Genomic DNA, 27235 nt, shown 5'->3' with positions numbered 1-27235 from the left:
CTTGCCCACTTTTCCCTCCTCTCCACACAAGAGCAGATCTCTGAACTACTCCCGGTAGAAAGGAGGAGGGTCTCCCTCTTTCTCAAATGAAAAGGAGGAACTGAGCGAGAGTTTCCTTTTCTCTGCTTGTCGGTCGGCCTTTAAGAAAGGAAAAGAGGGTACATTGTTTTTGTTATCTTAATTAAAGTCCAACCTACAGAATCGTCTTCTACCGGGGAAAAAACCGGTTCCCAGTTTCCTTCTCTCCATTCCAACTCGCCCACTTTTGCCCTCCTCTCCACACAAGAGCGGATCTCTGAACTACTCCCGGTAGAGAGGAGGAGGGTCTCCTTCTTTCTCAAATGGAACGGAGGAATTGACTGAGAGTTTCCTTCTCTCTGCTTTTCGGTCGGCCTTTAAGAAAGGAAAAGGACACTGTTTTCATTATCTTAATTAAAGTCCGACCTACAGAATCGTCTTCTACCGGGGAAAAAAACGGTTCCCAGTTTCCTTCTCTCCATTCCCACTCGCCCACTTTTGACCTCCTCTCCACACAAGAGCGGATCTCTGAACTACTCCCGGTAGAGAGGAGGAGGGTCTCCCTCTTTCTCAAATGGAACGGAGGAATTGACTGAGAGTTTCCTTCTCTCTGCTTTTCGGTCGGCCTTTAAGAAAGGAAAAGGACACTGTTTTCATTATCTTAATTAAAGTCCGACCTACAGAATCGTCTTCTACCGGGGAAAAAACCGGTTCCCAGTTTCCTTCTCTCCATTCCCACTCGCCCACTTTTGACCTCCTCTCCACACAAGAGCGGATCTCTGAACCACTCTTGGTAGGGAGGAGGAGGGTCCCCTCTTTCTCAAATGGAACGGAGGAATTGAGGGAGAGTTTCCTTCTCTCTGCTTTTCGGTCGGCCTTTAAGAAAGGAAAAAAAAGTACATTTGTTTTTGTTATCTTAATTAAAGTCCGACCTACAGAATCGTCTTCTACTGGGGAAAAAACCGGTTCCCAGTTTCCTTCTCTCCATTCCCACTCGCCCACTTTTGACCTCCTCTCCACACAAGAGCGGATCTCTGAACCACTCTTGGTAGGGAGGAAGAGGGTCCCCTCTTTCTCAAATGGAATGGAGAAATTGAGGGAGAGTTTCCTTCTCTCTGCTTGTTGGTCGGCCTTTAAGAAAGGACATTGTTTTCATTATCTTAATTAAAGTCCAACCTACAGAATCGTGTTCTACCGGGAAAAAACCGGTTCCCAGTTTCCTTCTCTCCATTCCCACTCGCCCACTTTTGCCCTCCTCTCCACACAAGAGCGGATCTCTGAACTACTCCCGGTAGAGAGGAGGAGGGTCTCCCTCTTTCTCAAATGGAACGGAGGAATTGAGGGAGAGTTTCCTTCTCTCTGCTTTTCGGTCGGCCTTTAAGAAAGGAAAAGAAAGGACATTGTTTTCATTATCTTAATTAAAGTCCGACCTACAGAATCGTGTTCTACCGGGGAAAAAACCGGTTCCCAGTTTCCTTCTCTCCATTCCAACTCGCCCACTTTTGCCCTCCTCTCCACACAAGAGCGGATCTCTGAACTACTCCCGGTAGAGAGGAGGAGGGTCTCCCTCTTTCTCAAATGGAACGGAGGAATTGAGGGAGTTTCCTTCTCTCTGCTTTTCGGTCGGCCTTTAAGAAAGGAAAAGAAAGGACACTGTTTTCATTATCTTAATTAAAGTCCGACCTACAGAATCGTGTTCTACCGGGGAAAAAACCGGTTCCCAGTTTCCTTCTCTCCATTCCAACTCGCCCACTTTTGCCCTCCTCTCCACACAAGAGCGGATCTCTGAACTACTCCCGGTAGAGAGGAGGAGGGTCTCCCTTTTTCTCAAATGGAACGGAGGAATTGAGGGAGAGTTTCCTTCTCTCTGCTTTTCGGTCGGCCTTTAAGAAAGGAAAAGAAAGGACATTGTTTTCATTATCTTAATTAAAGTCCGACCTACAGAATCGTGTTCTACCGGGGAAAAAACCGGTTCCCAGTTTCCTTCTCTCCATTCCAACTCGCCCACTTTTGCCCTCCTCTCCACACAAGAGCGGATCTCTGAACTACTCCCGGTAGAGAGGAGGAGGGTCTCCCTCTTTCTCAAATGGAACGGAGGAATTGAGGGAGAGTTTCCTTCTCTCTGCTTTTCGGTCGGCCTTTAAGAAAGGAAAAGAAAGGACATTGTTTTCATTATGTTAATTAAAGTCCGACCTACAGAATCGTGTTCTACCGGGGAAAAAACCGGTTCCCAGTTTCCTTCTCTCCATTCCAACTCGCCCACTTTTGCCCTCCTATCCACACAAGAGCGGATCTCTGAACTACTCCCGGTAGAGAGGAGGAGGGTCTCCCTCTTTCTCAAATGGAACGGAGGAATTGAGGGAGAGTTTCCTTCTCTCTGCTTTTCGGTCGGCCTTTAAGAAAGGAAAAGAAAGGACACTGTTTTCATTATCTTAATTAAAGTCCGACCTACAGAATCGTGTTCTACCGGGGAAAAAACCGGTTCCCAGTTTCCTTCTCTCCATTCCAACTCGCCCACTTTTGCCCTCCTCTCCACACAAGAGCGGATCTCTGAACTACTCCCGGTAGAGAGGAGGAGGGTCTCCCTCTTTCTCAAATGGAACGGAGGAATTGAGGGAGAGTTTCCTTCTCTGCTTTTCGGTCGGCCTTTAAGAAAGGAAAAGAAAGGACATTGTTTTCATTATCTTAATTAAAGTCCGACCTACAGAATCGTGTTCTACCGGGGAAAAAACCGGTTCCCAGTTTCCTTCTCTCCATTCCAACTCGCCTACTTTTGCCCTCCTCTCCACACAAGAGCGGATCTCTGAACCACTCTTGGTAGGGAGGAGGAGGGTCTCCCTCTTTCTCAAATGGAACGGAGGAATTGAGGGAGAGTTTCCTTCTCTCCGCTTGTTGGTCGGCCTTTAAGAAAGGAAAAGAGGGTACATTGTTTTTGTTATCTTAATTAAAGTCCGACCTACAGAAACGTCTTCTACCGGGGAAAAAACCGGTTCCCAGTTTCCTTCTGTCCCATTCCCACTTGCCCACTTTTGCCCTTCTCTCCACACAAGTGCGGATCTCTGAACTACTCCCGGTAGAGAGGAGGAGGGTCCCCTCTTTCTCAAATGGAACGGAGGAATTGAGGGAGAGTTTCCTTCTCTCCGCTTGTTGGTCGGCCTTTAAGAAAGGAAAAGAGGGTACATTGTTTTTGTTATCTTAATTAAAGTCCGACCTACAGAAACGTCTTCTACAGGGGAAAAAACCGGTTCCCAGTTTCCTTCTCTCCATTCCTACTTGCCCACTTTTGCCCTCCTCTCCACACAAGAGCGGATCTCTGAACCACTCTTGGTAGGGAGGAGGAGGGTCTCCCTCTTTCTCAAATGGAACGGAGAAATTGAGGGAGAGTTTGCTTCTCTCCGCTTGTTGGTCGGCCTTTAAGAAAGGAAAAGAGGGTACATTGTTTTTGTTATCTTAATTAAAGTCCGACCTACAAAATCGTCTTCTACTGAGGAAAAAACCGGTTCCCAGTTTCCTTCTCTCCATTCCTACTTGCCCACTTTTGCCCTCCTCTCCACACAAGAGCGGATCTCTGAACCACTCTTGGTAGGGAGGAGGAGAGTCTCCCTCTTTCTCAAATGGAACGGAGGAATTGAGGGAGAGTTTCCTTCTCTCCGCTTGTTGGTCGGCCTTTAAGAAAGGAAAAGAGGGTACATTGTTTTTGTTATCTTAATTAAAGTCCGACCTACAAAATCGTCTTCTACTGAGGAAAAAACCGGTTCCCAGTTTCCTTCTCTCCATTCCTACTTGCCCACTTTTGCCCTCCTCTCCACACAAGAGCGGATCTCTGAACCACTCTTGGTAGGGAGGAAGAGGGTCCCCTCTTTCTCAAATGGAATGGAGAAATTGAGGGAGAGTTTCCTTCTCTCTGCTTGCTGGTCGGCCTTTAAGAAAGGACATTGTTTTCATTATCTTAATTAAAGTCCAACCTATAGAATCGTGTTCTACCGGGAAAAAAACGGTTCCCAGTTTCCTTCTCTCCATTCCCACTCGCCCATTTTTGACCTCCTCTCCACACAAGAGCGGATCTCTGAACTACTCCCGGTAGAGAGGAGGAGGGTCTCCCTCTTTCTCAAATGGAACGGAGGAATTGAGGGAGAGTTTCCTTCTCTCTGCTTTTCGGTCGGCCTTTAAGAAAGGAAAAGAAAGGACATTGTTTTCATTATCTTAATTAAAGTCCGACCTACAGAATCGTGTTCTACCGGGGAAAAAAACGGTTCCCAGTTTCCTTCTCTCCATTCCAACTCGCCCACTTTTGCCCCCCTCTCCACACAAGAGCGGATCTCTGAACTACTCCCGGTAGAGAGGAGGAGGGTCTCCCTCTTTCTCAAATGGAACGGAGGAATTGAGGGAGAGTTTCCTTCTCTCTGCTTTTCGGTCGGCCTTTAAGAAAGGAAAAGAAAGAACAGTGTTTTCATTATCTTAATTAAAGTCCGACCTACAGAATCGTGTTCTACCGGGGAAAAAACCGGTTCCCAGTTTCCTTCTCTCCATTCCAACTCGCCCACTTTTGCCCTCCTCTCCACACAAGAGCGGATCTCTGAACTACTCCCGGTAGAGAGGAGGAGGGTCTCCCTCTTTCTCAAATGGAACGGAGGAATTGAGGGAGTTTCCTTCTCTCTGCTTTTCGGTCGGCCTTTAAGAAAGGAAAAGAAAGGACATTGTTTTCATTATCTTAATTAAAGTCCGACCTACAGAATCGTGTTCTACCGGGGAAAAAACCGGTTCCCAGTTTCCTTCTCTCCATTCCAACTCGCCCACTTTTGCCCTCCTCTCCACACAAGAGCGGATATCTGAACCACTCTTGGTAGGGAGGAGGAGGGTCTCCCTCTTTCTCAAATGGAACGGAGGAATTGAGGGAGAGTTTCCTTCTCTCTGCTTGTTGGTCGGCCTTTAAGAAAGGAAAAGAAAGTACATTTGTTTTTGTTATCTTAATTAAAGTCCGACCTACAGAATCGTCTTCTACTGGGGAAAAAACCGGTTCCCAGTTTCCTTCTCTCCATTCCCACTCGCCCACTTTTGACCTCCTCTCCACACAAGAGCGGATATCTGAACCACTCTTGGTAGGGAGGAGGAGGGTCTCCCTCTTTCTCAAATGGAACGGAGGAATTGAGGGAGAGTTTCCTTCTCTCTGCTTTTCGGTCGGCCTTTAAGAAAGGAAAAGAAAGTACATTTGTTTTTGTTATCTTAATTAAAGTCCGACCTACAGAATCGTCTTCTACTGGGGAAAAAACCGGTTCCCAGTTTCCTTCTCTCCATTCCCACTCGCCCACTTTTGACCTCCTCTCCACACAAGAGCGGATCTCTGAACCACTCTTGGTAGGGAGGAGGAGGGTCCCCTCTTTCTCAAATGGAATGGAGAAATTGAGGGAGAGTTTCCTTCTCTCTGCTTGTTGGTCGGCCTTTAAGAAAGGACATTGTTTTCATTATCTTAATTAAAGTCCAACCTACAGAATCGTGTTCTACCGGGGAAAAAACCGGTTCCCAGTTTCCTTCTCTCCATTCCCACTCGCCCACTTTTGACCTCCTCTCCACACAAGAGCGGATCTCTGAACTACTCCCGGTAGAGAGGAGGAGGGTCTCCCTCTTCCTCAAATGGAACGGAGGAATTGAGGGAGAGTTTCCTTCTCTCTGCTTTTCGGTCGGCCTTTAAGAAAGGAAAAGAAAGGACATTGTTTTCATTATCTTAATTAAAGTCCGACCTACAGAATCGTGTTCTACCGGGGAAAAAAACGGTTCCCAGTTTCCTTCTCTCCATTCCAACTCACCCACTTTTGCCCTCCTCTCCACACAAGAGCGGATCTCTGAACTACTCCCGGTAGAGAGGAGGAGGGTCTCCCTCTTTCTCAAATGGAACGGAGGAATTGAGGGAAAGTTTCCTTCTCTCTGCTTTTCGGTCGGCCTTTAAGAAAGGAAAAGAAAGTACATTTGTTTTTGTTATCTTAATTAAAGTCCGACCTACAGAATCGTCTTCTACTGGGGAAAAAACCGGTTCCCAGTTTCCTTCTCTCCATTCCCACTCGCCCACTTTTGACCTCCTCTCCACACAAGAGCGGATCTCTGAACTACTCCCGGTAGAGAGGAGGAGGGTCTCCCTCTTTCTCAAATGGAACGGAGGAATTGAGGGAGAGTTTCCTTCTCTCTGCTTTTCGGTCGGCCTTTAAGAAAGGAAAAGAAAGGACATTGTTTTCATTATCTTAATTAAAGTCCGACCTACAGAATCGTGTTCTACCGGGGAAAAAACCGGTTCCCAGTTTCCTTCTCTCCATTCCAACTCGCCCACTTTTGCCCTCCTCTCCACACAAGAGCGGATCTCTGAACTACTCCCGGTAGAGAGGAGGAGGGTCTCCCTCTTTCTCAAATGGAACGGAGGAATTGAGGGAGAGTTTCCTTCTCTCTGCTTTTCGGTCGGCCTTTAAGAAAGGAAAAGAAAGTACATTTGTTTTTGTTATCTTAATTAAAGTCCGACCTACAGAATCGTCTTCTACTGGGGAAAAAACCGGTTCCCAGTTTCCTTCTCTCCATTCCCACTCGCCCACTTTTGACCTCCTCTCCACACAAGAGCGGATCTCTGAACTACTCCCGGTAGAGAGGAGGAGGGTCTCCCTCTTTCTCAAATGGAACGGAGGAATTGAGGGAGAGTTTCCTTCTCTCTGCTTTTCGGTCGGCCTTTAAGAAAGGAAAAGAAAGGACATTGTTTTCATTATCTTAATTAAAGTCCGACCTACAGAATCGTGTTCTACCGGGGAAAAAACCGGTTCCCAGTTTCCTTCTCTCCATTCCAACTCGCCCACTTTTGCCCTCCTCTCCACACAAGAGCGGATCTCTGAACTACTCCCGGTAGAGAGGAGGAGGGTCTCCCTCTTTCTCAAATGGAACGGAGGAATTGAGGGAGAGTTTCCTTCTCTCTGCTTTTCGGTCGGCCTTTAAGAAAGGAAAAGAAAGAACACTGTTTTCATTATCTTAATTAAAGTCCGACCTACAGAATCGTGTTCTACCGGGGAAAAAACCGGTTCCCAGTTTCCTTCTCTCCATTCCAACTCGCCCACTTTTGCCCTCCTCTCCACACAAGAGCGGATCTCTGAACTACTCCCGGTAGAGAGGAGGAGGGTCTCCCTCTTTCTCAAATGGAACGGAGGAATTGAGGGAGTTTCCTTCTCTCTGCTTTTCGGTCGGCCTTTAAGAAAGGACATTGTTTTCATTATCTTAATTAAAGTCCGACCTACAGAATCGTGTTCTACCGGGGAAAAAACCGGTTCCCAGTTTCCTTCTCTCCATTCCAACTCGCCCACTTTTGCCTTCCTTTCCACACAAGAGCGGATCTCTGAACCACTCTTGGTAGGGAGGAGGAGGGTCTCCCTCTTTCTCAAATGGAACGGAGGAATTGAGGGAGAGTTTCCTTCTCTCTGCTTGTTGGTCGGCCTTTAAGAAAGGAAAAGAAAGTACATTTGTTTTTGTTATCTTAATTAAAGTCCGACCTACAGAATCGTCTTCTACTGGGGAAAAAACCGGTTCCCAGTTTCCTTCTCTCCATTCCCACTCGCCCACTTTTGACCTCCTCTCCACACAAGAGCGGATATCTGAACCACTCTTGGTAGGGAGGAGGAGGGTCTCCCTCTTTCTCAAATGGAACGGAGGAATTGAGGGAGAGTTTCCTTCTCTCTGCTTTTCGGTCGGCCTTTAAGAAAGGAAAAGAAAGGACATTGTTTTCATTATCATAATTAAAGTCCGACCTACAGAATCGTGTTCTACCGGGGAAAAAAACGGTTCCCAGTTTCCTTCTCTCCATTCCAACTCGCCCACTTTTGCCCTCCTCTCCACACAAGAGCGGATCTCTGAACTACTCCCGGTAGAGAGGAGGAGGGTCTCCCTCTTTCTCAAATGGAACGGAGGAATTGAGGGAGAGTTTCCTTCTCTCTGCTTTTCGGTCGGCCTTTAAGAAAGGAAAAGGACACTGTTTTCATTATCTTAATTAAAGTCCGACCTACAGAATCGTCTTCTACCGGGGAAAAAACCGGTTCCCAGTTTCCTTCTCTCCATTCCCACTCGCCCACTTTTGACCTCCTCTCCACACAAGAGCGGATCTCTGAACCACTCTTGGTAGGGAGGAGGAGGGTCCCCTCTTTCTCAAATGGAACGGAGGAATTGAGGGAGAGTTTCCTTCTCTCTGCTTTTCGGTCGGCCTTTAAGAAAGGAAAAAAAAGTACATTTGTTTTTGTTATCTTAATTAAAGTCCGACCTACAGAATCGTCTTCTACTGGGGAAAAAACCGGTTCCCAGTTTCCTTCTCTCCATTCCCACTCGCCCACTTTTGACCTCCTCTCCACACAAGAGCGGATCTCTGAACCACTCTTGGTAGGGAGGAAGAGGGTCCCCTCTTTCTCAAATGGAATGGAGAAATTGAGGGAGAGTTTCCTTCTCTCTGCTTGTTGGTCGGCCTTTAAGAAAGGACATTGTTTTCATTATCTTAATTAAAGTCCAACCTACAGAATCGTGTTCTACCGGGAAAAAACCGGTTCCCAGTTTCCTTCTCTCCATTCCCACTCGCCCACTTTTGCCCTCCTCTCCACACAAGAGCGGATCTCTGAACTACTCCCGGTAGAGAGGAGGAGGGTCTCCCTCTTTCTCAAATGGAACGGAGGAATTGAGGGAGAGTTTCCTTCTCTCTGCTTTTCGGTCGGCCTTTAAGAAAGGAAAAGAAAGGACATTGTTTTCATTATCTTAATTAAAGTCCGACCTACAGAATCGTGTTCTACCGGGGAAAAAACCGGTTCCCAGTTTCCTTCTCTCCATTCCAACTCGCCCACTTTTGCCCTCCTCTCCACACAAGAGCGGATCTCTGAACTACTCCCGGTAGAGAGGAGGAGGGTCTCCCTCTTTCTCAAATGGAACGGAGGAATTGAGGGAGTTTCCTTCTCTCTGCTTTTCGGTCGGCCTTTAAGAAAGGAAAAGAAAGGACACTGTTTTCATTATCTTAATTAAAGTCCGACCTACAGAATCGTGTTCTACCGGGGAAAAAACCGGTTCCCAGTTTCCTTCTCTCCATTCCAACTCGCCCACTTTTGCCCTCCTCTCCACACAAGAGCGGATCTCTGAACTACTCCCGGTAGAGAGGAGGAGGGTCTCCCTTTTTCTCAAATGGAACGGAGGAATTGAGGGAGAGTTTCCTTCTCTCTGCTTTTCGGTCGGCCTTTAAGAAAGGAAAAGAAAGGACATTGTTTTCATTATCTTAATTAAAGTCCGACCTACAGAATCGTGTTCTACCGGGGAAAAAACCGGTTCCCAGTTTCCTTCTCTCCATTCCAACTCGCCCACTTTTGCCCTCCTCTCCACACAAGAGCGGATCTCTGAACTACTCCCGGTAGAGAGGAGGAGGGTCTCCCTCTTTCTCAAATGGAACGGAGGAATTGAGGGAGAGTTTCCTTCTCTCTGCTTTTCGGTCGGCCTTTAAGAAAGGAAAAGAAAGGACATTGTTTTCATTATGTTAATTAAAGTCCGACCTACAGAATCGTGTTCTACCGGGGAAAAAACCGGTTCCCAGTTTCCTTCTCTCCATTCCAACTCGCCCACTTTTGCCCTCCTATCCACACAAGAGCGGATCTCTGAACTACTCCCGGTAGAGAGGAGGAGGGTCTCCCTCTTTCTCAAATGGAACGGAGGAATTGAGGGAGAGTTTCCTTCTCTCTGCTTTTCGGTCGGCCTTTAAGAAAGGAAAAGAAAGGACACTGTTTTCATTATCTTAATTAAAGTCCGACCTACAGAATCGTGTTCTACCGGGGAAAAAACCGGTTCCCAGTTTCCTTCTCTCCATTCCAACTCGCCCACTTTTGCCCTCCTCTCCACACAAGAGCGGATCTCTGAACTACTCCCGGTAGAGAGGAGGAGGGTCTCCCTCTTTCTCAAATGGAACGGAGGAATTGAGGGAGAGTTTCCTTCTCTGCTTTTCGGTCGGCCTTTAAGAAAGGAAAAGAAAGGACATTGTTTTCATTATCTTAATTAAAGTCCGACCTACAGAATCGTGTTCTACCGGGGAAAAAACCGGTTCCCAGTTTCCTTCTCTCCATTCCAACTCGCCTACTTTTGCCCTCCTCTCCACACAAGAGCGGATCTCTGAACCACTCTTGGTAGGGAGGAGGAGGGTCTCCCTCTTTCTCAAATGGAACGGAGGAATTGAGGGAGAGTTTCCTTCTCTCCGCTTGTTGGTCGGCCTTTAAGAAAGGAAAAGAGGGTACATTGTTTTTGTTATCTTAATTAAAGTCCGACCTACAGAAACGTCTTCTACCGGGGAAAAAACCGGTTCCCAGTTTCCTTCTGTCCCATTCCCACTTGCCCACTTTTGCCCTTCTCTCCACACAAGTGCGGATCTCTGAACTACTCCCGGTAGAGAGGAGGAGGGTCCCCTCTTTCTCAAATGGAACGGAGGAATTGAGGGAGAGTTTCCTTCTCTCCGCTTGTTGGTCGGCCTTTAAGAAAGGAAAAGAGGGTACATTGTTTTTGTTATCTTAATTAAAGTCCGACCTACAGAAACGTCTTCTACAGGGGAAAAAACCGGTTCCCAGTTTCCTTCTCTCCATTCCTACTTGCCCACTTTTGCCCTCCTCTCCACACAAGAGCGGATCTCTGAACCACTCTTGGTAGGGAGGAGGAGGGTCTCCCTCTTTCTCAAATGGAACGGAGAAATTGAGGGAGAGTTTGCTTCTCTCCGCTTGTTGGTCGGCCTTTAAGAAAGGAAAAGAGGGTACATTGTTTTTGTTATCTTAATTAAAGTCCGACCTACAAAATCGTCTTCTACTGAGGAAAAAACCGGTTCCCAGTTTCCTTCTCTCCATTCCTACTTGCCCACTTTTGCCCTCCTCTCCACACAAGAGCGGATCTCTGAACCACTCTTGGTAGGGAGGAGGAGAGTCTCCCTCTTTCTCAAATGGAACGGAGGAATTGAGGGAGAGTTTCCTTCTCTCCGCTTGTTGGTCGGCCTTTAAGAAAGGAAAAGAGGGTACATTGTTTTTGTTATCTTAATTAAAGTCCGACCTACAAAATCGTCTTCTACTGAGGAAAAAACCGGTTCCCAGTTTCCTTCTCTCCATTCCTACTTGCCCACTTTTGCCCTCCTCTCCACACAAGAGCGGATCTCTGAACCACTCTTGGTAGGGAGGAAGAGGGTCCCCTCTTTCTCAAATGGAATGGAGAAATTGAGGGAGAGTTTCCTTCTCTCTGCTTGCTGGTCGGCCTTTAAGAAAGGACATTGTTTTCATTATCTTAATTAAAGTCCAACCTATAGAATCGTGTTCTACCGGGAAAAAAACGGTTCCCAGTTTCCTTCTCTCCATTCCCACTCGCCCATTTTTGACCTCCTCTCCACACAAGAGCGGATCTCTGAACTACTCCCGGTAGAGAGGAGGAGGGTCTCCCTCTTTCTCAAATGGAACGGAGGAATTGAGGGAGAGTTTCCTTCTCTCTGCTTTTCGGTCGGCCTTTAAGAAAGGAAAAGAAAGGACATTGTTTTCATTATCTTAATTAAAGTCCGACCTACAGAATCGTGTTCTACCGGGGAAAAAAACGGTTCCCAGTTTCCTTCTCTCCATTCCAACTCGCCCACTTTTGCCCCCCTCTCCACACAAGAGCGGATCTCTGAACTACTCCCGGTAGAGAGGAGGAGGGTCTCCCTCTTTCTCAAATGGAACGGAGGAATTGAGGGAGAGTTTCCTTCTCTCTGCTTTTCGGTCGGCCTTTAAGAAAGGAAAAGAAAGAACAGTGTTTTCATTATCTTAATTAAAGTCCGACCTACAGAATCGTGTTCTACCGGGGAAAAAACCGGTTCCCAGTTTCCTTCTCTCCATTCCAACTCGCCCACTTTTGCCCTCCTCTCCACACAAGAGCGGATCTCTGAACTACTCCCGGTAGAGAGGAGGAGGGTCTCCCTCTTTCTCAAATGGAACGGAGGAATTGAGGGAGTTTCCTTCTCTCTGCTTTTCGGTCGGCCTTTAAGAAAGGAAAAGAAAGGACATTGTTTTCATTATCTTAATTAAAGTCCGACCTACAGAATCGTGTTCTACCGGGGAAAAAACCGGTTCCCAGTTTCCTTCTCTCCATTCCAACTCGCCCACTTTTGCCCTCCTCTCCACACAAGAGCGGATATCTGAACCACTCTTGGTAGGGAGGAGGAGGGTCTCCCTCTTTCTCAAATGGAACGGAGGAATTGAGGGAGAGTTTCCTTCTCTCTGCTTGTTGGTCGGCCTTTAAGAAAGGAAAAGAAAGTACATTTGTTTTTGTTATCTTAATTAAAGTCCGACCTACAGAATCGTCTTCTACTGGGGAAAAAACCGGTTCCCAGTTTCCTTCTCTCCATTCCCACTCGCCCACTTTTGACCTCCTCTCCACACAAGAGCGGATATCTGAACCACTCTTGGTAGGGAGGAGGAGGGTCTCCCTCTTTCTCAAATGGAACGGAGGAATTGAGGGAGAGTTTCCTTCTCTCTGCTTTTCGGTCGGCCTTTAAGAAAGGAAAAGAAAGTACATTTGTTTTTGTTATCTTAATTAAAGTCCGACCTACAGAATCGTCTTCTACTGGGGAAAAAACCGGTTCCCAGTTTCCTTCTCTCCATTCCCACTCGCCCACTTTTGACCTCCTCTCCACACAAGAGCGGATCTCTGAACCACTCTTGGTAGGGAGGAGGAGGGTCCCCTCTTTCTCAAATGGAATGGAGAAATTGAGGGAGAGTTTCCTTCTCTCTGCTTGTTGGTCGGCCTTTAAGAAAGGACATTGTTTTCATTATCTTAATTAAAGTCCAACCTACAGAATCGTGTTCTACCGGGGAAAAAACCGGTTCCCAGTTTCCTTCTCTCCATTCCCACTCGCCCACTTTTGACCTCCTCTCCACACAAGAGCGGATCTCTGAACTACTCCCGGTAGAGAGGAGGAGGGTCTCCCTCTTCCTCAAATGGAACGGAGGAATTGAGGGAGAGTTTCCTTCTCTCTGCTTTTCGGTCGGCCTTTAAGAAAGGAAAAGAAAGGACATTGTTTTCATTATCTTAATTAAAGTCCGACCTACAGAATCGTGTTCTACCGGGGAAAAAAACGGTTCCCAGTTTCCTTCTCTCCATTCCAACTCACCCACTTTTGCCCTCCTCTCCACACAAGAGCGGATCTCTGAACTACTCCCGGTAGAGAGGAGGAGGGTCTCCCTCTTTCTCAAATGGAACGGAGGAATTGAGGGAAAGTTTCCTTCTCTCTGCTTTTCGGTCGGCCTTTAAGAAAGGAAAAGAAAGTACATTTGTTTTTGTTATCTTAATTAAAGTCCGACCTACAGAATCGTCTTCTACTGGGGAAAAAACCGGTTCCCAGTTTCCTTCTCTCCATTCCCACTCGCCCACTTTTGACCTCCTCTCCACACAAGAGCGGATCTCTGAACTACTCCCGGTAGAGAGGAGGAGGGTCTCCCTCTTTCTCAAATGGAACGGAGGAATTGAGGGAGAGTTTCCTTCTCTCTGCTTTTCGGTCGGCCTTTAAGAAAGGAAAAGAAAGGACATTGTTTTCATTATCTTAATTAAAGTCCGACCTACAGAATCGTGTTCTACCGGGGAAAAAACCGGTTCCCAGTTTCCTTCTCTCCATTCCAACTCGCCCACTTTTGCCCTCCTCTCCACACAAGAGCGGATCTCTGAACTACTCCCGGTAGAGAGGAGGAGGGTCTCCCTCTTTCTCAAATGGAACGGAGGAATTGAGGGAGAGTTTCCTTCTCTCTGCTTTTCGGTCGGCCTTTAAGAAAGGAAAAGAAAGTACATTTGTTTTTGTTATCTTAATTAAAGTCCGACCTACAGAATCGTCTTCTACTGGGGAAAAAACCGGTTCCCAGTTTCCTTCTCTCCATTCCCACTCGCCCACTTTTGACCTCCTCTCCACACAAGAGCGGATCTCTGAACTACTCCCGGTAGAGAGGAGGAGGGTCTCCCTCTTTCTCAAATGGAACGGAGGAATTGAGGGAGAGTTTCCTTCTCTCTGCTTTTCGGTCGGCCTTTAAGAAAGGAAAAGAAAGGACATTGTTTTCATTATCTTAATTAAAGTCCGACCTACAGAATCGTGTTCTACCGGGGAAAAAACCGGTTCCCAGTTTCCTTCTCTCCATTCCAACTCGCCCACTTTTGCCCTCCTCTCCACACAAGAGCGGATCTCTGAACTACTCCCGGTAGAGAGGAGGAGGGTCTCCCTCTTTCTCAAATGGAACGGAGGAATTGAGGGAGAGTTTCCTTCTCTCTGCTTTTCGGTCGGCCTTTAAGAAAGGAAAAGAAAGAACACTGTTTTCATTATCTTAATTAAAGTCCGACCTACAGAATCGTGTTCTACCGGGGAAAAAACCGGTTCCCAGTTTCCTTCTCTCCATTCCAACTCGCCCACTTTTGCCCTCCTCTCCACACAAGAGCGGATCTCTGAACTACTCCCGGTAGAGAGGAGGAGGGTCTCCCTCTTTCTCAAATGGAACGGAGGAATTGAGGGAGTTTCCTTCTCTCTGCTTTTCGGTCGGCCTTTAAGAAAGGACATTGTTTTCATTATCTTAATTAAAGTCCGACCTACAGAATCGTGTTCTACCGGGGAAAAAACCGGTTCCCAGTTTCCTTCTCTCCATTCCAACTCGCCCACTTTTGCCTTCCTTTCCACACAAGAGCGGATCTCTGAACCACTCTTGGTAGGGAGGAGGAGGGTCTCCCTCTTTCTCAAATGGAACGGAGGAATTGAGGGAGAGTTTCCTTCTCTCTGCTTGTTGGTCGGCCTTTAAGAAAGGAAAAGAAAGTACATTTGTTTTTGTTATCTTAATTAAAGTCCGACCTACAGAATCGTCTTCTACTGGGGAAAAAACCGGTTCCCAGTTTCCTTCTCTCCATTCCCACTCGCCCACTTTTGACCTCCTCTCCACACAAGAGCGGATATCTGAACCACTCTTGGTAGGGAGGAGGAGGGTCTCCCTCTTTCTCAAATGGAACGGAGGAATTGAGGGAGAGTTTCCTTCTCTCTGCTTTTCGGTCGGCCTTTAAGAAAGGAAAAGAAAGGACATTGTTTTCATTATCATAATTAAAGTCCGACCTACAGAATCGTGTTCTACCGGGGAAAAAAACGGTTCCCAGTTTCCTTCTCTCCATTCCAACTCGCCCACTTTTGCCCTCCTCTCCACACAAGAGCGGATCTCTGAACTACTCCCGGTAGAGAGGAGGAGGGTCTCCCTCTTTCTCAAATGGAACGGAGGAATTGAGGGAGAGTTTCCTTCTCTCTGCTTTTCGGTCGGCCTTTAAGAAAGGAAAAGAAAGAACACTGTTTTCATTATCTTAATTAAAGTCCGACCTACAGAATCGTGTTCTACCGGGGAAAAAACCGGTTCCCAGTTTCCTTCTCTCCATTCCAACTCGCCCACTTTTGCCCTCCTCTCCACACAAGAGCGGATCTCTGAACTACTCCCGGTAGAGAGGAGGAGGGTCTCCCTCTTTCTCAAATGGAACGGAGGAATTGAGGGAGTTTCCTTCTCTCTGCTTTTCGGTCGGCCTTTAAGAAAGGAAAAGAAAGGACATTGTTTTCATTATCTTAATTAAAGTCCGACCTACAGAATCGTGTTCTACCGGGGAAAAAACCGGTTCCCAGTTTCCTTCTCTCCATTCCAACTCGCCCACTTTTGCCCTCCTCTCCACACAAGAGCGGATATCTGAACCACTCTTGGTAGGGAGGAGGAGGGTCTCCCTCTTTCTCAAATGGAACGGAGGAATTGAGGGAGAGTTTCCTTCTCTCTGCTTGTTGGTCGGCCTTTAAGAAAGGAAAAGAAAGTACATTTGTTTTTGTTATCTTAATTAAAGTCCGACCTACAGAATCGTCTTCTACTGGGGAAAAAACCGGTTCCCAGTTTCCTTCTCTCCATTCCCACTCGCCCACTTTTGACCTCCTCTCCACACAAGAGCGGATATCTGAACCACTCTTGGTAGGGAGGAGGAGGGTCTCCCTCTTTCTCAAATGGAACGGAGGAATTGAGGGAGAGTTTCCTTCTCTCTGCTTTTCGGTCGGCCTTTAAGAAAGGAAAAGAAAGTACATTTGTTTTTGTTATCTTAATTAAAGTCCGACCTACAGAATCGTCTTCTACTGGGGAAAAAACCGGTTCCCAGTTTCCTTCTCTCCATTCCCACTCGCCCACTTTTGACCTCCTCTCCACACAAGAGCGGATCTCTGAACTACTCCCGGTAGAGAGGAGGAGGGTCTCCCTCTTTCTCAAATGGAACGGAGGAATTGAGGGAGAGTTTCCTTCTCTCTGCTTTTCGGTCGGCCTTTAAGAAAGGAAAAGAAAGTACATTTGTTTTTGTTATCTTAATTAAAGTCCGACCTACAGAATCGTCTTCTACTGGGGAAAAAACCGGTTCCCAGTTTCCTTCTCTCCATTCCCACTCGCCCACTTTTGACCTCCTCTCCACACAAGAGCGGATCTCTGAACTACTCCCGGTAGAGAGGAGGAGGGTCTCCCTCTTTCTCAAATGGAACGGAGGAATTGAGGGAGAGTTTCCTTCTCTCTGCTTTTCGGTCGGCCTTTAAGAAAGGAAAAGAAAGGACATTGTTTTCATTATCTTAATTAAAGTCCGACCTACAGAATCGTGTTCTACCGGGGAAAAAACCGGTTCCCAGTTTCCTTCTCTCCATTCCAACTCGCCCACTTTTGCCCTCCTCTCCACACAAGAGCGGATCTCTGAACTACTCCCGGTAGAGAGGATGAGGGTCTCCCTCTTTCTCAAATGGAACGGAGGAATTGAGGGAGAGTTTCCTTCTCTCTGCTTTTCGGTCGGCCTTTAAGAAAGGAAAAGAAAGTACATTTGTTTTTGTTATCTTAATTAAAGTCCGACCTACAGAATCGTCTTCTACTGGGGAAAAAACCGGTTCCCAGTTTCCTTCTCTCCATTCCCACTCGCCCACTTTTGACCTCCTCTCCACACAAGAGCGGATCTCTGAACTACTCCCGGTAGAGAGGAGGAGGGTCTCCCTCTTTCTCAAATGGAACGGAGGAATTGAGGGAGAGTTTCCTTCTCTCTGCTTTTCGGTCGGCCTTTAAGAAAGGAAAAGAAAGGACATTGTTTTCATTATCTTAATTAAAGTCCGACCTACAGAATCGTGTTCTACCGGGGAAAAAACCGGTTCCCAGTTTCCTTCTCTCCATTCCAACTCGCCCACTTTTGCCCTCCTCTCCACACAAAAGCGGATCTCTGAACTACTCCCGGTAGAGAGGAGGAGGGTCTCCCTCTTTCTCAAATGGAACGGAGGAATTGAGGGAGAGTTTCCTTCTCTCTGCTTTTCGGTCGGCCTTTAAGAAAGGAAAAGAAAGAACACTGTTTTCATTATCTACCGGGGAAAAAACCGGTTCCCAGTTTCCTTCTCTCCATTCCAACTCGCCCACTTTTGCCCTCCTCTCCACACAAGAGCGGATCTCTGAACTACTCCCGGTAGAGAGGAGGAGGGTCTCCCTCTTTCTCAAATGGAACGGAGGAATTGAGGGAGTTTCCTTCTCTCTGCTTTTCGGTCGGCCTTTAAGAAAGGACATTGTTTTCATTATCTTAATTAAAGTCCGACCTACAGAATCGTGTTCTACCGGGGAAAAAACCGGTTCCCAGTTTCCTTCTCTCCATTCCAACTCGCCCACTTTTGCCTTCCTTTCCACACAAGAGCGGATCTCTGAACCACTCTTGGTAGGGAGGAGGAGGGTCTCCCTCTTTCTCAAATGGAACGGAGGAATTGAGGGAGAGTTTCCTTCTCTCTGCTTGTTGGTCGGCCTTTAAGAAAGGAAAAGAAAGTACATTTGTTTTTGTTATCTTAATTAAAGTCCGACCTACAGAATCGTCTTCTACTGGGGAAAAAACCGGTTCCCAGTTTCCTTCTCTCCATTCCCACTCGCCCACTTTTGACCTCCTCTCCACACAAGAGCGGATATCTGAACCACTCTTGGTAGGGAGGAGGAGGGTCTCCCTCTTTCTCAAATGGAACGGAGGAATTGAGGGAGAGTTTCCTTCTCTCTGCTTTTCGGTCGGCCTTTAAGAAAGGAAAAGAAAGTACATTTGTTTTTGTTATCTTAATTAAAGTCCGACCTACAGAATCGTCTTCTACTGGGGAAAAAACCGGTTCCCAGTTTCCTTCTCTCCATTCCCACTCGCCCACTTTTGACCTCCTCTCCACACAAGAGCGGATCTCTGAACCACTCTTGGTAGGGAGGAGGAGGGTCCCCTCTTTCTCAAATGGAATGGAGAAATTGAGGGAGAGTTTCCTTCTCTCTGCTTGTTGGTCGGCCTTTAAGAAAGGACATTGTTTTCATTATCTTAATTAAAGTCCAACCTACAGAATCGTGTTCTACCGGGGAAAAAACCGGTTCCCAGTTTCCTTCTCTCCATTCCCACTCGCCCACTTTTGACCTCCTCTCCACACAAGAGCGGATCTCTGAACTACTCCCGGTAGAGAGGAGGGTCTCCCTCTTCCTCAAATGGAACGGAGGAATTGAGGGAGAGTTTCCTTCTCTCTGCTTTTCGGTCGGCCTTTAAGAAAGGAAAAGAAAGGACATTGTTTTCATTATCTTAATTAAAGTCCGACCTACAGAATCGTGTTCTACCGGGGAAAAAAACGGTTCCCAGTTTCCTTCTCTCCATTCCAACTCACCCACTTTTGCCCTCCTCTCCACACAAGAGCGGATCTCTGAACTACTCCCGGTAGAGAGGAGGAGGGTCTCCCTCTTTCTCAAATGGAACGGAGGAATTGAGGGAGAGTTTCCTTCTCTCTGCTTTTCGGTCGGCCTTTAAGAAAGGAAAAGAAAGTACATTTGTTTTTGTTATCTTAATTAAAGTCCGACCTACAGAATCGTCTTCTACTGGGGAAAAAACCGGTTCCCAGTTTCCTTCTCTCCATTCCCACTCGCCCACTTTTGACCTCCTCTCCACACAAGAGCGGATCTCTGAACCACTCTTGGTAGGGAGGAGGAGGGTCCCCTCTTTCTCAAATGGAATGGAGAAATTGAGGGAGAGTTTCCTTCTCTCTGCTTGTTGGTCGGCCTTTAAGAAAGGACATTGTTTTCATTATCTTAATTAAAGTCCAACCTACAGAATCGTGTTCTACCGGGGAAAAAACCGGTTCCCAGTTTCCTTCTCTGCATTCCCACTCGCCCACTTTTGACCTCCTCTCCACACAAGAGCGGATCTCTGAACTACTCCCGGTAGAGAGGAGGAGGGTCTCCCTCTTTCTCAAATGGAACGGAGGAATTGAGGGAGAGTTTCCTTCTCTCTGCTTTTCGGTCGGCCTTTAAGAAAGGAAAAGAAAGACATTGTTTTCATTATCTTAATTAAAGTCCGACCTACAGAATCGTGTTCTACCGGGGAAAAAACCGGTTCCCAGTTTCCTTCTCTCCATTCCAACTCGCCCACTTTTGCCCTCCTCTCCACACAAGAGCGGATCTCTGAACTACTCCCGGTAGAGAGGAGGAGGGTCTCCCTCTTTCTCAAATGGAACGGAGGAATTGAGGGAGAGTTTCCTTCTCTCTGCTTTTCGGTCGACCTTTAAGAAAGGAAAAGAAAGTACATTTGTTTCTGTTATCTTAATTAAAGTCCGACCTACAGAATCGTCTTCTACTGGGGAAAAAACCGGTTCCCAGTTTCCTTCTTTCCATTCCCACTCGCCCACTTTTGACCTCCTCTCCACACAAGAGCGGATCTCTGAACCACTCTTGGTAGGGAGGAGGAGGGTCCCCTCTTTCTCAAATGAAATGGAGGAATTGAGGGAGAGTTTCCTTCTCTCTGCTTGTTGGTCGGCCTTTAAGAAAGGAAAAGAAAGGACATTGTTTTCATTATCTTAATTAAAGTCCAACCTACAGAATCGTGTTCTACCGAGGAAAAAACCGGTTCCCAGTTTCCTTCTCTCCATTCCCACTCGCCCACTTTTGACCTCCCACACAAGAGCGGATCTCTGAACTACTCCCGGTAGGGAGGAGGACGGTGCCCTCTTTCTCAAATGGAGTGGAGAAATTGAGGGAGAGTTTCCTCCTCTCTGCTTGTTGGTCGGCCTTTAAGAAAGGAAAAGAAAGTACATTTGTTTTTGTTATCTTAATTAAAGTCCAAAGATTAAGAATCGTCTTCTACTGGAGAAAAAACCGGTTCCCAGTTTCCTTCTCTCCATTCCCACTCGCCCACTTTCGCCCTCCTCTCCACACAAGAGCGGATCTCTGAACTACTCCCGGTAGGGAGGAGGAGGGTCCCCTCTTTCTCAAATGAAATGGAGAAATTGAGGGAGAGTTTCCTTCTCTCCGCTTGTTGGTCGGCCTTTAAGAAAGGAAAAGAAAGTACATTGTTTTTGTTATCTTAATTAAAGTCCGACCTACAAAATCGTCTTCTACTGAGTAAAAAACCGGTTCCCAGTTTCCTTCTCTCCATTCCTACTTGCCCACTTTTGCCCTCCTCTCCACACAAGAGCAGATCTCTGAACTACTCCCGGTAGAGAGGAGGAGGGTCTCCCTCTTTCTCAAATGAAAAGGAGGAACTGAGGGAGAGTTTCCTTCTCTCCGCTTGTTGGTCGGCCTTTAAGAAAGGAAAAGAAAGTACATTGTTTTTGTTATCTTAATTAAAGTCCGACCTACAGAATCGTCTTCTGCTGGGGAAAAAACCGGCTCCCAGTTTCCTTCTCTCCATTCCCACTCGCCCACTTTTGACCTCCTCTCCACACAAGAGTGGATCTCTGAACTACTCCCGGTAGAGAGGAGGAGGGTCTCCCTCTTTCTCAAATGAAACGGAGGAATTGAGGGAGAGTTTCCTCCTCTCTGCTTGTTGGTCGGCCTTTAAGAAAGGAAAAGAAAGTACATTGTTTTTGTTTCTTAATTAAAGTGCGACCTACAGAATTGTCTTCTACTGGGGAAAAAACCGGTTCCCAGTTTCCTCCTCTCCATTCCCACTCGCCCACTTTTGACCTCCTCTCCACACAAGAGCGGATCTCTGAACTACTCCCAGTAGGGAGGAGGAGGGTCCCCTCTTTCTCAAATGGAACGGAGAAATTGAGGGAGAGTTTCCTTCTCTCTGCTTGTTGGTCGGCCTTTAAGAAAGGAAAAGAGGGTACATTGTTTTTGTTATCTTAATTAAAGTCCGACCTACAAAATCGTCTTCTACTGAGGAAAAAACCGGTTCCCAGTTTCCTTCTCTCCATTCCTACTTGCCCACTTTTGCCCTCCTCTCCACACAAGAGCAGATCTCTGAACTACTCCCGGTAGAGAGGAGGGTCTCCCTCTTTCTCAAATGAAAAGGAGGAACTGAGGGAGAGTTTCCTTCTCTCCGCTTGTTGGTCGGCCTTTAAGAAAGGAAAAGAAAGTACATTGTTTTTGTTATCTTAATTAAAGTCCGACCTACAGAATCGTCTTCTACTGAGGAAAAAACCGGTTCCCAGTTTCCTTCTCTCCATTCCCACTCGCCCACTTTCCTCCTCCTCTCCACACAAGAGTGGATTTCTGAACAACTCCCGGTAGAGAGGAGGAGGGTCTCCCTCTTTCTCAAATGGAACGGAGGAACTGAGGGAGGGTTTCCTTCTCTCTGCTTGTTGGTCGGCCTTTAAAGGGCAACTCCGCTCAATTCCGAAGATTTCGGGATAATGATTGATTTCGAATTAAAAAGCCCTGGTAAAACACACTACGTCGTTTGCTTCACGAAAAATGGGATATATATTTTTAAATCTAATTTTAAACACGAGCGGAAATCGAAACCGAAACTTCGGCTCCGCCCGGCAACATTGGCCTCGGGTTGCCAAGTACATGGCCATCACGTGGTATGAGATGTCACGTGATCCTCAACGCAACGACGGGCCGGATTGGGGCGGGCGTGTGGCAGGCGCGAGTGTCGTCTGCACCGCACTCTTCGCCACGTTTTGGTGTCTACGACATTCGACGACGTCTGCACAACTGCGGCATAAGTCTGCGCACTTGGTGTCCGGAGTGTGGAAGAAACTCCAAGAGACAATAATCACAATCAGTGAGACGACGACGGCGGTTGTGACGCGGAACACGGCGGTAACGGCGGGACCACGGCAGGCGGCCGGACGGCTCCCAAGAATTGATAGACGTGCTGCGCTGCGAAGTTCTACAGAACAAACGCGTGACTAAAAATTGAAATGAAAAGGATGAGTTTACATTGAGATGAGGAGAAACACAACGAACACAAATGGGCGCAGACTAACAACTGTTTATTCTTTTCTTTTTCCTCCATGATTTTCCCAATGCATGAGTTTGAAAAGGAGCGAACGCTATGAAATAATGATAAATGTCTTCATGAAGATGTGTGGACTTTCGATTTTTGTGGTGTTTTTCCCGTTTTCTGATAAACGTTCGGTTTTTGTGGTGTGAGAGGGGAACTTGAAGCTGGTGCTGGTGTCCGCCTCGTTATGCTATGTATTGTCTCAGCAGTTCAATTTCCTTTTTGTTCAGTGCAATGGAAGGATCACTGACACACGTGCCGTGCTTCCCTGATGCCATGTGGAAGGCTTCTATGATTTCTCGTTTGTTTCTATTTTTCGATCTGTCCATGACTGATGTGTTTCCGAATAGCGGTTCGCAGCTGCATCTCGCGCAATGCGCTGCTAAGTTTCCAGGTGCTTGCAATTGCCCGCATGAATATTTATGTTCTCTGAGTCTGTCATTTAAGCACGTCCCCGTCTGCCCGATGTATGAGTTTCCGCACGTCAATGGTATTTTGTAGACGACCCCTTCTACGCATTCGACGAACTTGTTTTTGTGCTTTACCCGACACGACGATTGACCCAATGTGTCGCCTTCCTCTTCGTTAACCTTTTTGCACAGTCCTTTAAGCTTAAATGGGGCGGATAGGGCTACTTTGACCTCGTGCGTTTCCGCGATCTTTTTCAGTTGGTGCGAAAATTTATGAATGTATGGCATCACTACCAGAGGTTTTTTGACCTGATCCTTTTCCTTGGTTTTGTGATTGCCTCTGAGTGTTGCTATGCATTTTTCTGCCACAGATACTAGCAGGGACTCTGGGTAGCCGCTTGCTTGTAGCCGGGTGATTTGCCTTTGTAGGCCTTCTGACATTCTGTGGTGGCAAGATTTCTTTATGGCCTGCCATACGCACCCAGAGGCGACGCTCCTCTTCACCAACTTGGTGTGCCCCGAGTCGTACGGTAGTATGCCTTTTGCCCTCTTGTCTTGTACATCCAGCATGTATGCTTTTCTCCAAATGCCATTTCGATGACTAAGAATTGCAGCCTGCATCTCTCCGGTGGTTCAAATGTGAATTCTAGGCCTCTGTGCACTTGCTTGAACCTCTGTTTGACCTTTTCGCACACGTGGTCTGTCATTTTGTTCATCGGGAAACATACCAGGAAATCGTCCACGTATCTAAAGCACTTTGTAACTCCAATCTCCTGGAAAAACGGCACTAGATCTCTGTTTCCTCTTGCAAGGTGTATGTCGCATAAGGCTGGTGCTATGCACGAACCTATGCAAATGCCCTCTTTTTGCGTGTAAACACTTCCTTCATACATGACGTGCAGGGAGCTTAAGTATGTGCGGAGGAGATCGAGGAAATCGGATGTGCTGATCCCACTCTGGTTTTGGAATTTTACGCTTCCGTAGACGTCGATGCACTCTTCCACTGCCTCTAAGGCTCCTTGCTCTGGCACGTTGTAGAACATGTCTTTTACATCTACCGAGAAAGCAATGATGGGTTGTGTTCCATTCAGGAATTCTACCACCTCATCTGAGTTGCGCACCAGGAACGGATCATCGATTTGTAGAAGTGACAAGGATTTCTGTAGTACTCTTGCAATCACATGCTGCCATGTGCCTTTGTCTTCTACTATTACCCGGAATGGACTGCCTTCTTTGTGCGTTTTGACTGCAAAGAATGGGTTTAGACATAGTTGACTGCTGCCTTTTACTTCCTTCGCTATCTTGGTGGTGCCTAGTTCTTCACACTGTCTGGCCATTTGTGCTCTGGCGTTTTTCATACACCTTTCATACACCAGGGTGAGAGCCAGTGGACTAAATGCATGAACAACATGCCGAAAAAGAAAAAAAGGATGAAGGACGAAAAAGAAAGGCTTGTCAACATGACCAATCTATCTATCCCAGACAACGTCTCCAAGACATTAGAAAAAAGCCCAAATATGCAGTAGAGCCTAAAGCCAAAACTGTGGACTTGATCGGTATGGTGCACGACGTTGCAAGGAAGGTTTCTGAAGAAGAGAGAAACGCATGCATAGCTGCCGGCATCAGAGCAGTTTCCGACAAATTAAAAACAGCCAGGCAACCAGGCGTGAACACCAACCACACGGTATGTTGGATTAGAAGAAACAACTGCAGCCTCCTGCTAGCTGACAAGACAGGAGAGTTCGTCATCTTAGAACAGGAAATGTACAAAAACAAAGCCAAAGAATCCATGCTGAAAAACTTCGAGGAACGAAAAGACAACAACGAAAGGTGTATGAAAAACGCCAGAGCACAAATGGCCAGACAGTGTGAAGAACTAGGCATCACCAAGATAGCGAAGGAAGTAAAAGGCAGCAGTCAACTATGTCTAAACCCATTCTTTGCAGTCAAAACGCACAAAGAAGGCAGTCCATTCCGGGTAATAGAAGACAAAGGCACATGGCAGCATGTGATTGCAAGAGTACTACAGAAATCCTTGTCACTTCTACAAATCGATGATCCGTTCCTGGTGCGCAACTCAGATGAGGTGGTAGAATTCCTGAATGGAACACAACCCATCATTGCTTTCTCGGTAGATGTAAAAGACATGTTCTACAACGTGCCAGAGCAAGGAGCCTTAAGGCCAGTTCACACTCTTGCGACTGCTTGCGACCTCTTAAACCTGGGTTCCTTAAAACTTCTTAAACCAGAGAACACACTGGCGCCATCTATTGGGAAGCAGTGTAAACTCGGCGGTCCGGCATATTTTTTTTTATTTCTCGTGCAATATCCTTTCTTTTTTGGCTCAAAAAACTTTTGTCAATGTTATAAACGAGCCTTTCTATGGGTATTACGAACATTTGACCTCGGAAATCCCGCAAAACCTTCGCTTTTCTGAAATGCAGTTCTAGGGTCACCGCATAGATGGCGCCACAATGTCAGTGTGTCCCCTCATTCTAGAAACATTTAAGAAGTTGTAAGAGATCTCGTCTCTCTCAGTCGTACTCGGTCGCAAGAGTGTGAACGGGCCTTTAGAGGCAGTGGAAGAGTGCATCGACGTCTACGGAAGCGTAAAATTCCAAAACCAGAGTGGGATCAGCACATCCGATTTCCTCGATCTCATCCGCACATACTTAAGCTCCCTGCACGTCATGTATGAAGGAAGTGTTTACACGCAAAAAGAGGGCATTTGCATAGGTTCGTGCATAGCACCAGCCTTATGCGACATATACCTTATTAAAATACGACGACCAACCAATCCCTAAATCAGGGGCCCAACGTTTCGAAGCCGGTTCGGCTTCTTCTTCAGGGCGACTATGGAGGAAAGGAGCCGTAATCTTCTTTTTCCTCTATGACGGAGGCGAATGTGCATGATCCCATCTTCTTCCTCTTTGATCGTTTTTTGAAGACAACTGGTGGAGTCCGTTCACATACACAGATGGCAGTGCACCAAGAGACCTATTAATGTTTGTTGGCGTGGTCTGAATGCGCCAAGATTCAAGGAAGAGCCTCTGGCGAGGATTAGTTTCAATGTCCAGGATACGTGTGTTTAGAAAATCAATGCGGTGGTCATTTTTTTCACAGTGTTCAGCAACCGCGCTGCGCTCTTGATTGAAGTTGCGCACATCAGCCTTGTGTTGACAAATCCGTTCATGATAGTTCTTTGTTTCCCCGATGTACGAGGACGGGCACTCCGCGCAGGGAATCTCGTACACCACACCTTCAACCCTTGGACGCTTTATGCCACGACCAAAAGATCGGCCCCCTAAAGAGAAAGCGCAAGGTGTGGTGTACGAGATTCCCTGCGCGGAGTGCCCGTCCTCGTACATCGGGGAAACAAAGAACTATCATGAACGGATTTGTCAACACAAGGCTGATGTGCGCAACTTCAATCAAGAGCGCAGCGCGGTTGCTGAACACTGTGAAAAAAATGACCACCGCATTGATTTTCTAAACACACGTATCCTGGACATTGAAACTAATCCTCGCCAGAGGCTCTTCCTTGAATCTTGGCACATTCAGACCACGCCAACAAACATTAATAGGTCTCTTGGTGCACTGCCATCTGTGTATGTGAACGGACTCCACCAGTTGTCTTCAAAAAACGATCAAAGAGGAAGAAGATGGGATCATGCACATTCGCCTCCGTCATAGAGGAAAAAGAAGATTACGGCTCCTTTCCTCCATAGTCGCCCCTGAAGAAGAAGCCGAACCGGCTTCGAAACGTTGGGCCCCTGATTTAGGGATTGGTTGGTCGTCGTATTTTAATAATCATTTCCCCAACCAGACAGACTTCTGTCAAATGTTTACTTTTAAGTCTTTACGTCTTGACTACGGAGAGGAGACTACACAGCTGGCAAAACGGAATGTGCACATCGCTCGCACCATCTCGACGTTTAAGACCCATCCCCAGACAACACCAAACGTCCCTCGGACGTCCTAAAAACGTGCGAACGTCCCACGTCCCATTGCTGACGTCCTGCGGACGTCCCACGGATGTCCGGGACGGCATAATCCGGAACACGTCCCAGCGCGACTGTGATCAGGACACGCATTTTTTTTTTGTTTTTTTGTTTTGACGATTACAGCAGCGGCTTCACGCACTGTCACCGCACAAGATCGTGGCTCGTATTGCAATCGTCGCTTTTGGTTCAGCCGTTAGAAAAATCAGTTTCAAGTTATTTTGGGTTTTGATCATCCGCGCTTGCCGTACAGTCGGCGTACGCGCCCCTACAAATTGCACCGCCCTTTCTCCGCAATAAATGTGCCGGCGTGCAACCACGGCGAACGGAGGGAGCCAAAAACAGAAAAAGCGACCTATCGTATTTCTTGAGTCTTGTCGCCAACAGAATCACTCGCGTTGCTTCGCAGACACACCAAGAGCAAGAGCGATAGTAAAAAGCCTAAAGGCAGCTCTTTTAAATTCTCAGGCACACAAGAACAAAAATTATGTTAAAAAATGAACCGCTTTAAATACATTCGAAAGCGGAACTATGGCGAAACCGAAACGGTCC

General features: G+C 47.0%; 1 protein-coding gene across 1 annotated transcript in view; it reads right to left on the bottom strand.

Moving 5' to 3' along the window:
- LOC115319638 (proline-rich protein 36) overlaps positions 1-27235 on the bottom strand; it is a 164179-nt gene that overhangs the window by 103298 nt on the left and 33646 nt on the right. The gene's annotated exons all lie outside the window — the stretch shown is intronic.

This window comes from Ixodes scapularis, unplaced genomic scaffold, assembly GCF_016920785.2.
Source record: "Ixodes scapularis isolate PalLabHiFi unplaced genomic scaffold, ASM1692078v2 PGA_scaffold9__187_contigs__length_104089568, whole genome shotgun sequence".
Classification (NCBI taxonomy): domain Eukaryota; kingdom Metazoa; phylum Arthropoda; class Arachnida; order Ixodida; family Ixodidae; genus Ixodes; species Ixodes scapularis.
Note: the sequence above shows the minus strand (reverse complement) of the source record. Positions and strands in the feature narration are given on the sequence as shown.